Source organism: Ambystoma mexicanum, chromosome 4q (assembly GCF_040938575.1).
Source record: "Ambystoma mexicanum isolate Mex_15411 chromosome 4q, UKY_AmexF1_1, whole genome shotgun sequence".
Taxonomy (NCBI): Eukaryota; Metazoa; Chordata; class Amphibia; order Caudata; family Ambystomatidae; genus Ambystoma; species Ambystoma mexicanum.
Window position 1 is genome coordinate 460645329 of NC_090928.1, and position 13505 is coordinate 460658833.

A 13505-nucleotide genomic window follows, 5' to 3' on the forward strand; every position below is an offset into this window, starting at 1 on the left:
GAAGTCTCACACGTGATATGAGCAGGGTATGTGTATTTCGAGGGTGCGCGGGGTGTCCTACACGTGAATTGGCAGTGTGGGTCCTCCCAGGTGTTCCCTTTACACCCTCCACAGCCCCTTCAGGCAGCCCACACCAAAGGGGACTACCCTGCACCCCTGGTCATGTCCCGCAGGCAGCCCATCCACCATGGGCATGCCCCCAGCCAAGCCACATGTCAGCTTGCACTACTGATCACCAACTCATGTCCCCATGCACCCCCACCCTCCAGCAGTGCGGGGCACCTGCCAGCAGGCCTCCACTCATGTCCCACACATGTCCCCCTGAACCCCCACCCCCCAGCAGTGCAGGGCACCTGGCAGCAGGCCCCCACTCATGTCCCCCTGCACTCCCACCCCCCAGCAGTGGAGGGCACCTGCCAGCAGGCCCCCACTCATGTCCCACTCATGTCCCCCTTCACCCCCACCCCCCAGAAGTGCAGGGCACCTGCCAGCAGGCCCCCACTCATGTCCCACTCATGTCCCCCTGCACCCCCCACCCCCAGCAGTGCAGGGCACCTGCCAGCAGGCCCCCACTCATGTCCCACTCATGTCCCCCTGCACCCCCACCCCCTAGCAGTGCAGGGCACCTGCCAGCAGGCCCCCACCCATGTCCCACTCATGTCCCCCTGCACCCCGACCCCCCAGCAGTGCAGGGCACCTGCCAGCAGGCCGCCCCTCATGTCCCACTCATGTCCCCCTGCATCCCCACCCCCCAGCAGTGAAGGGCACCTGCCAGCAGGCCCCACTCATGTCCCCCTGCACCCCCACCCCCCAGCAGTGCAGGGCACCTGCCAGCAGGCCCCCACTCATGTCCCACTCATGTCCCCCTGCCCCCACGTCATGACGATCCTCAATCATGGCCCTTATGGCCAGCCTACCCAGCCCAAAGACCCAACCAAGTATTGCATCCACCCACATAGAAAAGGCAATTACACGATACAACCCCAAAGGCAAGTATGTAAATGAACACATGTCCGTCACACACACACACAATGGGTGCAAGTGAATGTGAAAACCCATATCATGACATGCATGAAACCAATGAGATAGTACCACACATCGAAGTATGAAGAAAGAAATGTATTAAACACAACATGAATGTAATTTTTAAAAAAACACAACAATGGGAATAATTACAGAAATGCTGCATGTCCGTAAAATAATAAAAAACAAGAAATCATAATCCAAAGAAATCGAAAAGAAATGGTGTCCAAAGTCACAGTCCAATAAAGCAAATCCAAGGGAAAAAAGAAAGTGAAATCCATTGCTCCATGGTGAAAATAAAAAAAATGTGAATAATCCAATGGTGAACTATGTACAAATGAACAATCCAGGGTCCATGAGCCCAACTGATGAAATGAAACCTAGCAAAAATACTACCTAATAAAAAACTATATAGAAAAACGTGGTGCATTGTCCAAGCGCAACCAAAATAAAAAAGAAAAGGAAAGGAAACCTAACTCTAAAAACTATTTACAAGGCAGCGGGCTAGTCCGATGGCTCACTTTCCAATTTCCCGGGCCAGGGCATCATCGAACTCCTGCTCGATGTCCCAGAGGCGTTCCTCTTCCATGGCCCTGTGGGTTCGCAGAGACAATGACATCTGGACCTCCAGGTCCCTGCAAATTGCCTTGAGGCACTCGGCCCGCCTCAGAACCCTACGCATGGAGTTCTATGCCCTGACCATTGTGAGCCGTGCCTCTTCTGACCGCTGCCGCACTGCATCTATAGCTGGGCCTAACCGCTGCCACACAGAAGACACTTCCAGTCCTGGGTCCTTCTGCCCTCTGGCCGATGCCTGCCCCTCCGATGTTGAAGGCCCCGAGCCATCATGGCTCCCATCTTGTTGCTGCTGCTGCTGTGCCTCTGCCTGTGCCCTGGCTCTTGCTGCCTGCACATCCTCCTCCGGCTGGGGTGCAGTTGTTGAGGTGGCCACCCCTGCTGGACGTCCGACTCCCGACTGTGGCAGGGATGTGTCCTCCACCAGCCTGGCCTCAGGGTCAGAGGCAGCTCCACAAGGTACCCAGGTGATACATGGGTGGGAAGATGGCATGGAGGACGACTGGTGCATAGGGGGTTCAGGTGAGGAGGGGGTCGGAACAAGGTCCAGCAAACGGAGGAATCTGGCCCTGGTGAGCTGTCCCAGTAGGTCAACATGGTCAATGAGGCATTCGAGATGATGTGCAGTGTCCTCACGAAAACACTGCAGGTCACCTTGCATGCCCCGTTGACGCAACGCCATCCCACTCAGGACAGGCTCAACCCGGTCCCGGATAGCCACGTCCGCAGGGAGAGGAAGGCCAGTTGTTGTAAGCGGATCCTCTCCCTGAAAACTGGTCTGGACGTAGGCATCCCTGCTGGTGCAGGATGATGCAGTCACAGGATCGGGGACAGGATTTCACACAGGCACCTCCGCGGTGGCCTGTGCTGCCTCCTTTCCCTGCCCTTGCACTGCACCACTAGCACCAGTGGAATCCCCACATCCAGACCCCATGTCTGTCCCTTGCACAGCCTCCTCCTCCACCAAACCCCACACCAACCTGGATGACTCCGTGCCATCTTCCTCCGTCGGACCCTGTGGGGTCTCAGCTGCCCCTTCTGCTGCTGAGGAGTCCAACTCTGACCTCTGCCTCTTGGACCTACCCTCGGCAGCTGCGGCATGGGACGCGGCACCGGACTCTTCACTCCCTGACGAGATGACAACCTGGGAGGGGAGCCGGGCCTTGCGTCTCCACCTTGCGGTGCGATCCCTGCCGCTGTGCTCCACAGCACCCTCTCTGCCCTCTTTATCAGTTGACACTGCAGAAAGGGAGAGATAGGACACAGGCATCAGGGCACTGTACAATGGACTGATACACACATGACAGTTGCACATGAGTGGCAGTGTCAAACTTCAGACATGGCATCACAATCCCCAACACACATGTCATTTCAACTCACACAAATGAGCAATTCCACAGCCATATCACAACAGCCAGCACCATCCATACACATACAACAGCATGAGCATCCAAAGGTGAGCCAGACATCACATGAAACACAGGGAGTGCAGTAGACGTGCACACACGCCACCACACTTACAAGCATGTCTACATCTCCTCCAACTGTTGCAGTGATGAGATTGCCATACATGTCAGATCTGCCATTCAGCCTTCTACATATCAGTGTCACATGCAACCATGTTGCATCACAGTTGCACACTTGACAAGTACACACACATGCAGATGTACACAGTGCAGACACATGCATTAGGAACCACCATCCATGCCACAACCATGCCAATGTACATACACAGAAATTCAAACATGTGTGCTCTCACACCTGCATTTGTCCAGCATGCTTACCAACACATACACCATCAATGTGTCTCACACATGAGAGGACACACATGTGGCAGCCTCACGTCCATGTTCATACACATCCCTACATGGCCCTACAAAAACACATGTGCAACCTGCACAATACTTGCACATCACGGGCCTTGCTGAGGGTCCTGGACCTGAGGTCTTCCCAGGGCTTCTTGACATGGTGTAAGTCACGGACTGCCACCCCCTCCGCATTGATGGCAGTCATGATGTCCATCCAGATCCTGGTCCGTCCTTCATTGTCGGCGCGTGAACTTCCAAAGAGGGCAGCATACTGCCCTAGGACTTGCTCCACCAGGACACCAACTTCCCTGGCACTGAAGCTGGTGGCCCTCTGCATCTCTGGCTGGGGTTTGCCAGTGCTGCCCGATGGTGTTCTGCTGGACATGGCAACCCCAGAGGTAGGAGTGGGTGGGCAACTGGGTCCTGGGGCTGGGCTGTGGAGCGATGGAATCCCAGTCGGGAGTCTTCAGTTCCAGCAGGGGTGGTCACAGCAACTGCACCCCTGGCTGACGTGCAGGCAGCAAATGGCAGGGCACGTGGGCAGCAGGCAGTCAGGCAGCAGCAGATTGCAGGTGGGAGCGTGCTCAGGGCTCTGGGGGGCAGTAATTTGGCCTTCTGGGCAGGAGCGTGGTCTTCTGTGTTTTTATTCACGTGGCCAGCTTGATACGGAGTGATTTGGCGCGTGAAAAATTGCATTCTAGCATGTAATTGGAAGAAAGGCCTTTAGCGCGTAAGCGCGTTAGCACACGTACGCGTTTTCATTGGACCAAAGGCCCTTAGCGCGTAAGCGCATACGCGCATGGGCGTTTTCCTCGTGACATGGGCATAGTGGTTCAGTGCGTGTGAAAAAACTGCATGTCCACGTGTGAATGCGTGTAATCCGAGGAAAGGGCCTGCGCGCGTAAGTGACGTGACGCGCGGGGGCGTTTCCCTCAACATGGGTTAAAGGTGAGTGGGGCAAGCAGTTCGCTGTACGTGCCTTTCGTGGAGACCGACGTGTGTAGCTGCTTTGTGTTCTTTCACGCACCATCACATCTTCACATTGATCGAGGACGTATCTCTTCTTTTGGTGGGGGTATTGGCTACGCATGTTTTTCTGCATCGCGCTAGTCAGATGGTGAGTCACGCACGCTATTTTTCCCACTGCGGGTGCCCCTGTGTATCGCACCCGTTTTTTTAAGGTCATAGTAGCCTGCGTGTCCCACGCGTATGCGTTTTTCGTGTTACTGGGTGCCACCTCGTACTGCGGGAGGTTGATTCCATGCACGTAGGCTGCAGGGTTGCATGCACGGTTTTACTGCAGTTTTGGGGTGCCTGAGCATAGCGTGACCCGTCACTACATCACCGGGGTCACATACAGCCTTGCAGGTGCAGGGGGGCTGTTAACATCTTGCATCCCACCCCCTTCACCCCAATTGCCCAGGTCAATTGTGGTGTACACCTCCCATTGGCACTACCCCATCTGTGCCGGCACTACTCCATCTGTGCCATAGTTGGGAGGCCACCAAAGGTGAGGGGCGCCTCAGCTGGGCTTACTCCTCATAACGGGTGTGGTCAGGGACGTGGCCGGGGTGACCAGGGAGTAGGGGGACTCCAGGGTGTCCAGGGTGGCCGCAGAGGGGGAAGAGGCAGGGGTGCGCCACTTGAGCACAATGTTGTGCCATGTGTCGGTGCAGTCATGTCACCACCCCCTGTGGTTCTGGGAGATGCAGCTTCTGCATCTGGCACTGGTGCCCATGAGACCCGGCAGTCCATTTCATCGACTGCCACAGGCCCAAGGGTAGTGGTAGCTGCAGGTGCAGCTGTGGACACCACCACCCAGGCGCAGGGTCTGCCAGCGCAGGCTGCATTGGCAATTGAAGAGCCCTTGGAAGATTTCCAACAGGCCCGGAGGGAAACTGTAGGGATACGCAGGGCTGCCCTGACCAAGACACGTGTCCCTGGGGCAGTAATGTCATCTGCTGCCCCGAACAGCCGGGTGGTGGCAAGTGCAGGGGCAGATTCACCCAACAACACCCCGGTTGTGAGTCTGCCAACCAGGACAGTCGCGGTCAATGACCCTGCCACAGTTTATGTTGCTGTGCAGGGTCCATTAGAGGGCACCCAGCTGCCACTGACGCAAGTCAGGCCTTTGGTCGTTCCTCCACCTGCCACTCCCTTGGCTCAATCCACCGGTCCCACTGGCCATGCTGATCAGGGCGGCATCAGCCAGCCAGGGTCTGTGCCACAATCCAAGAGGAGGAAGGTTGCACCTGCAGCACAGGCTGGGACCCCACACACAGCCACGACCTCCTGCACGTTGAGGAAGAAGCCTTTCTGCAACCAGGAACTGGACCACCTCGTGGACTATGTGCGGGACCACAGCCGTGACATGCTAGTGGGTGCCAGTTGTCAGACTACGGCTGCCCACCGTGATACCCACAGGAAGCAAGTAGCGGAACATGTGAGTGCATTCGGCCATGAGGTGCGCACGTCGCAAGAGTGCAAAAAGCGTTGGAATGACCTCAAACGCAGCGCTAAGGCTAGGCGTGCCTCAAATTACAACTTGACTCTGGTGACTGGAGGTGGGCCTGCACCGGAGGAGGAAGACCTCACTCCGCATGAGTCACTCGTTGCGGAGTTCATACCATCAGAATCGGTCGAAGTAGTGGGAGAGATGCCAGACTTTGATGCACAGTCCAGTGAGTGTTGATGCGTGTTTGTGGAGGACGTGTGTGTTTTACTTGTGTGGTGTGATGTGCATGACTGCCACTACATGCCACATGTACATGGTGATGATGTGTGAGTAATGCAATGCTTCCCTGATACATGTCTACTCTGCTGGATGGTGGACATGTGGAGCAGACGGGGACTATCCACATCACCACTTTTCCATCCTACTCACATGCTGGTTACCAGTTTGCCCCTCTGGTCCATGTTCCAGCTCACTGGCACTTCTGCATGTAGCGTGGGGTGAGCTTCCTCTCAGCCCAGGAACTATGCATAGCATGACTGACGTGCATGTGCACTCTGCCTGCAAAGGGGTACCCAATGTATGCATGCTCCCTTGCCCCTCAACCCCCTGCTCTGCACCCCAATTCCACCTTAGCACTGGTCTGTTACAATATTGCCGTTGGGTACTTCCCTGTTCATGTCTCCTGTGTACATGCTAACATTCAGCAGTCAATCTGCCAGACATATCCATTGTGGTACATCCTTAGTACTTGATGCAGGGTGTCTCACTTGGACTGTGCAGAGGTCAGATGCCCCGCAGGGACATGAGTGCCCATTCATGCTCCATGTGCATTCCACGCATACCCATATGTGTCAATGACTGGATAATGACTGTAATACAAGTCCAGGATGACCTAAATTGCATGGCATTTCATCTGCCTTCCCACGTCAACTGTGGCTCAGTACTGCATTGCACACATGTTTAGGGTCTGACAATCTGTGAGGGTCACAGGCCTCAGCCTGTTTAAAGGCCAATGACTCTGTCCAACTGGTGTAGTGTCTTCTTCACACGTGGGTGGACTCCAGAGGTTTCATCATGTGTCCTGCTTACTGTCCCATCATCATTTGCAGTGTTGTCACTTGACTCACATGTAGCTGTTGATGCTAGTCAACACTGTCTGTCAATACACAGGTCTATGCTCAGCCTTTTGATACCATGCTAGGCATCCCTGCTTTTGCACTTGGGTGGAGGGGTGCTTTGCTTGTAGAGATGCTACCCATTGAATGCACATTGCACGTGATGCCTGAAGTTGACCTTGCACTGCCTTCACATTTTCTGACATACACCATGGAGTCCTTCCACATGTAGGTAGTGAGTAACATACATATTCGCTGCACTGCATAGACCCACTTCAGTGCAAACTGCCACCTTTCAAAAGGTCTAATCACAGAAGCAAATTCAAGTTGACCCAGCATGCATGCCAGGTTCTATTTTGTGTGTCACATGTCTGCCTGATGTGTTTGTTGTCGGTGTGTGTGTGTGTTGTGTGCTTCTAACATGTGTAGTGACCTTTTTTCTCTCTATTTTTCAGATGATGACGCAATGGAGCCGGAGGATGGCGTTGTCATGCCAGGCACAGGGTTGTTCTCACTACAACAACCGGGCACAAGTGGGGGTCGTGGGGTGGTAGGCCACGAAAACCCCCAAGTGCTACAGTCCATCTTGTCTCTGGCTGCCTATGAGTCCAGCCCTGAAGAACACTCTGACGACCATGTCGAGTTGGATGAGCATCAGGTCCATATGTCAGGGGTGAGTGATTCTGATGTGGACACTCCTCTGTCTGCGACACCTGCACTGATGGGTCAGACAGACTTGGCACCTCCACCCGTGGTGGATCGGGACGCAGGGTCACCCTCCACACCAGTCATTGATGTGTCTGGGACATCATGTTGACGGGGGCATGTAGTCGTGCAGCCGCGGGCGGTGCCAACACAACGAGGACACACGGTCCTTGGGTCCCGCAGGGGTCAAGCCCAGCAACATGGTCGCCGCACGCAACCACAGTATACTGGGTGGGAGCAAGACATGACTGCCCATTCTGAACGGCAGGGGGCAGCAATGGAGAACATCGCTGAGAGCATGGAGCATATAGCCCAATCTGTGCTCCCCCCTGCTAGGCAGGTGCTTCTCCAGCAGCAGGCGGCACAGTCCACGGCCCGCTCGCTCAGGCTGGGCATGGCGGCCTCAGACAGGGCACGCCAGGCTGAAGTGTCGTCTCTGAGTCAAGCAATTGCTGCTCACGCAGAGGCACACATGAAGGCCCTGAGGGAGGAGTATGCTTCCCTCAGATCCACTCTGGGTGTCCTTCTGATGTCCCAGAGGGAGCGGGCAGAGGAGAGTTTTGCACAGCTTGAGCGTACCATCTCGGCTGAGCTACATGCTTGCCGGGAGGTGCAGCAGTTGTCAAGCCAGGCCTTGCAGGAGGAACTCCGTGTTACACGTGCTACCTTGCAAGAGGAAGCATGTTATCATGGGAGGTTCTGCATGCAGACCTACATGTTATCACCACACAGAACCAGTCTCAGACCTGCTGCCGACGAGGGGCAAGCTGCGGCTAGGCGTGGTCATGCTCCTGTGCCACGTCCTCCTTTCCAGGAAGAGCCAGACTCGGACGACAATCTATCTCCCACATAGGTCGGGCTGTGCAGGCGTTGAGCCCATGGAGGTTTTTTTTTCCTCAGCATCATCGCATGTGGGTGTTGAGCAGCACCATGTACCTCTCTCCTCCTGGGTGCCCCCCCCCGGGTCGTATGTGGCCATATTTGATTTTTCTTTTAGTTTAGTTAGTTAAGTTTCTGTTTGATAGTTAGTTTAAATAGGTAAAGTAGGTTTTTCATAGTTAGTGTAATTAGTTAATATAGTTTAAAATTGCTAGTCTATTGTGCTTTCATGTGACGTGTGGTGCTTTCTGGCTTTTGAAAGCATCCACTGTCTGTTCCAGCTGGGCCCTTCAAGCTTGTCTTGTGTATGTGTTTGCTGCTTGGGGTCCTTGACTCACATATGCCACTCCTGCTTCCCTTATCCATGGGCTCGCAAGGATGGTTCGGTGTAACAGCCTAATACACAAGGGCAATGGACTGTCATATCTGTGGCATGTCTGCTGCTGTGGAACTTCTGTTAACACCCCTAGTGAGGATGATTGGGGTGTAATTGTCCACTGTTCTTCTTTTGCTAGATGGGGTGTTTAATGATTCATGTGTACATTCATTGTTATGCATTGTATAGTATGTTTCTTATCTTTAATGAACGTGTGCTTGTTGCAAATCATGCCGTAGATAGTGTGTTCCAACTGTTGCTGTGAAAGACGGACTGATGGTGTGATTTCTGATGTACGTCTCTGACATGGTCCAGTCATGTAATGCCTGAAGAGACACACACAGATGAATATTAAGCATTAATCATATGTTTCATGCACTTTCTGCAGGGGGATGATCCCCAAGACCATCTTTGCCAGCAGACATGGGCCATTGAAGGTCTGGAATCAGGACACGTTTGGTGCTGCCGACATGCGCATGTGTGCGCAGGCAGAGGCACAGGGATTGCGATCATACATCCGGAAATCGATGATGTGTTTCAAGGGACTCCAGGCAATGTGAGCAGCACAGGGGGGTCACAACACAGAAAACCTTCGACCTGGCCAGTTGAACTTGCATGCATAGTAGCAGCACTGATGGTGAACTTGGACAAATATTGGTGTAGAAGCGCACAATACAGCTTAGATGTGTTAATGGACTGATGGCTAGTTGATCTGAAAGTTGTCTGGGGCACCTGCAGGGACAGTGGCACATACCCTCCGGTCCACCATGGTCCATTGAGTCACTTTTATTAGCCATGTAGCGTTCCGAGACATGGAATGAAGCAGCTCACAGGGACAGACAGCAAGAGACAGACTCAGGTGCAGTGCATTTAATTTCCAAGTAGAAATTGATACATGTACTGGCTACTTTATTTTGGTCATGGTGGTACAGGACTTGTTATGAAGTCAGACCTTGCTATATGCGCCTGTCTGCTTACACAGGGAACATTGCATGTTGTGTGAATCATGACACATTGGTGTTCCATTTGCCACGCACTCACCGGTGCCTGACTTACTGCATTGACTATGTATGAACCATCAGAGGGGTAATGTTACGTATGGGTATGAAGCATCCACACAAGTTTGTCTGTTTGTAGTGTATTTTGTTACTTTGGGGCATATTTGGTAGTGTATTTGTGTGTTTTGGGCACGCACAGATTATTAACTGTGGCTCTTTTTGCAGCATTGAACTGCTCCTGTTACCGGACCGGAGAGTGCGCACACAGGAGGCCAGCACTCACCCCAGAGATAAGTTTCTCTTTGACTTCCATTTGAGTAATTTGCTGCTATGTGCATGTGAACAAGTTTTGTTGATTTGTGTATGTGTTAATGAGTGTACTACATTTTGGTGCATTCCCTACTTTCCCGTGTCAATCCTACTCCCCTCTCCTGCCCCTCATTCCCGTTTTCCAGTATGCCAATGCCTGTGCCGACTGCATATCCCAGACCCTCCTTCCCCTCCAGGGTCTCAGAGGCCTGTGTGAGTTAGACCTTGCAGGCACCCAGACCACGGTGGGGGTGGTTGTTTTGTACCACTCCTGCACCTGTACACGGGAGCTGTGACAGTAGACATCCATTTGTGTTGCATCATTCTATGTTATGTACCACACATGGTTCAGATCCTGTAGTGACATTGTTTTACTGTGCTACCTTGGTTGTTGATATCATTGTGGTCGTACTTGGCCTTTGTGGCGTACTGCTACTTGAAGTCATCTACTGGAGGCTGTTCTGGTTTGTTTTACTGCCTGCAGGGTATTTGCTTGGCTTCTGTGTTGTCCTGCTTTGGGTTCTCTTGGATTTTGTGCTTTCGCAAATCTAGGTGGGCTCTGAGGGTGCTGGCAACTTTTTACACACAAGGTGGGAGATGGTGACAAAGGGGAAGGGTGATCCTGTGGCCAGGTGGAATTCAAGGATGTACGATGAATGACCCAGATGCAGTTGTTCAGTGGATCGTGGTGATTTATGAGGGGGGGTGTTTTGTTGTTGATAGTTTCCTTGCCCTGCAGTGTGATGGGCACCCTGAAATTGTAATTGTGCTTTCCTATGTACATGATGTATTCTGCTGACCAATGCCTGTCCATGTGTTGTGTTTACCTTTCAGGTGTGAGGGGATAGTTGTGGTTTGATATGCTGGGGTATACACATGGTGAATGTTCCCATGTGATGTGTAGACGACACTGATGGACACTTGATTTCACATGCATATGTTGAGTGCATGTTCCTACTAACCCACACACTCGCACTATGATCCACTACATGTACAACCTCCCTTCCATGTCCACGTGCACACTCTGTTTGCCTTCTGGTGCCCACTGTGTCCCTGAAGCACATGTTCTCTTCTGTGGATCCTGTACATGCCTAATTTGGTTTTTTATGTAGTTTGTTGCTTAGATGTCATGCTCAGGGTGTGCATCACACACAATGGCTGTTCACTGTGCTGTGCGCTGAGCAGTGTGTTGCAGGAGGTGGACACGGCACACAGTAGCTGCAGTGTTGATTTTGCAATGGACATTGTGCATGTAGACAGGCATTCATTGTTATGTTTCAACTACACATTTTGGAATGCATTTGGGTATGACTTATTTTGGGTGGGAGGTTGTTGGTCAGTCATTTCATCTGATTCCATGTCAGCCATCATTGTCTGATGCCAATTTACATTTTTCACATGGCAATGTGTACCTTATTGTTACTGTGTTGGTGTATGGCTATTGCTTGCCGTGTCATGTTGTGGTTTTGGAGGGTTTGAGTGTCATACCAGTGATAGTCATAGCCTGTTTGGCAGATCTGTGTGATTCACACCTTGCATGTGTGCCTTTTGGTCACACAGGATTGCTTGTGTTTAAGTAGCTAGGGATGCACATAATGTGGCAATTCCATGGCAACAATCTCAGGGTGGTAAGGTTGTGACAGTTGACTGTCTCTTTCTCATCATCGATTGTCACCTGGTATGTGCCAGGCCTGTGTGGACTCCGCAGGGTGGGGTGTTTAGGTGAAAAATGTGTCCACAAGCTGAGTCCGTGCTTCCTCGCCACATGCCCTATCCCCTCCCATGGGCAGCGCCTGTGCCTGTGGTTGGGGATGTGGGGGCACCACCATGTCCACCGGTATGCCCTGCCGTGTTGCAACATTGTGCAGGACACATGCTGCCACAATGATCCTGCACACTACTGGGGGTGCATAGAGTAGCTGCCCGCCAGAGCGGTCAAGGGAGCGGAAGCGTGACTTGAGCACTCCGAATGTGCGCTCCACTATGGCCCTGCTTGTAATATGAGCCGCGTTGTATCTTACATGGGGTGGTGTGGTGGGGTTCCAGATTGGCGTCATCATGTGGTTGCTCAGAGGGTAGGCACTGTCCCCTGTAGAGGTGATAATGGTTGTGATTATTGAGGTTTGTGCATTTGTGTGTGTGTGTGACATGCACGCATGTGCACAGGCATTTGTACTCACCTAGGAGCCATGTGTCACCATGCTGGCCAGCTTCCGGGGCCCGGCTCAGGGTAGACATTCTGTATATGAAGCTGTTATGGGTGGAGCCAGGGTAGTTTGCATCGACAGAGGTGATGATTCCCTTTGCATTGCATACCACCTGTACATTTATTGGAATGCCAGTGCTTGCGGTTTCGGTAGATGTGCTCAGTGGCCCTAGGTGGACGTAGGGCCACATGGGTGCAATCTATGGCACCAAGTACTTTGGGGAAGTGTGCCACCCTGTAAAAGTCCTGGACAATGGCCTGCCTTTCTGCGGGTGTTCTGGGCATGTATATGTGCCTGTGGACTGAGGGGCGTGTAGTTATGATTTCCAAGACCTGGTGTAGGCAGCGTGACTGCGTGGCCTGTGAGACCCCCCCACTATGGCAGTAGTCCGCTGAAAAGACCCAGTGGTCAAAGAATGCAGGACATTGAGCACCTTCTCCAAGGGCTCAATGCATGGGATCAGAGGGTGGGGGATGTTAGGTCATCTTCCCACTCCCTGACCAGGTCTAGGATGATACGGGGTGAAAACCTATACCTGCCATAGACCTGGTCGTCAGGCATCGCAAAAAGGCTTGTCTGTGGTGAAAAAATACGTGCCCTGGCTATTCTCCTCCCCCTGCGGTGTCCCACGATCAGTGCTGCGACAAATGGGGCATTCATCGTAGCTGTATATACGTGTTTCTTGTTTGTGTGCACTTTTATACTGTGCACGGGATGCTTCCACCTGCCTTCATGTGGCGGACGGGTTGACGCCTGTGCGCGTCTTTTGCCGTGCGCGGGTTTCCCATATTCGAATCCATGAATACGGGTTGTTCACTTCCCCAGTTATGCCTTCTTTTTCAAGCGTTATTCCCCATTCCGCATGTTACGCCCCCTGTTCCGCCTACTTTTGTTGTGTGCGCCGCGCTATGTGCGCTTTCGCTGTGTGCTTAGCGCACACTGTTTGGAGACTTGTGCGCCAGCGTGTGCCATGCACTGATTTGGCGCACAACCAGTGGGAAAGTAGCGCAGGGCCTTCCTTGAATCGCACGTGCTTTCTCACGCTTGCGCCTCC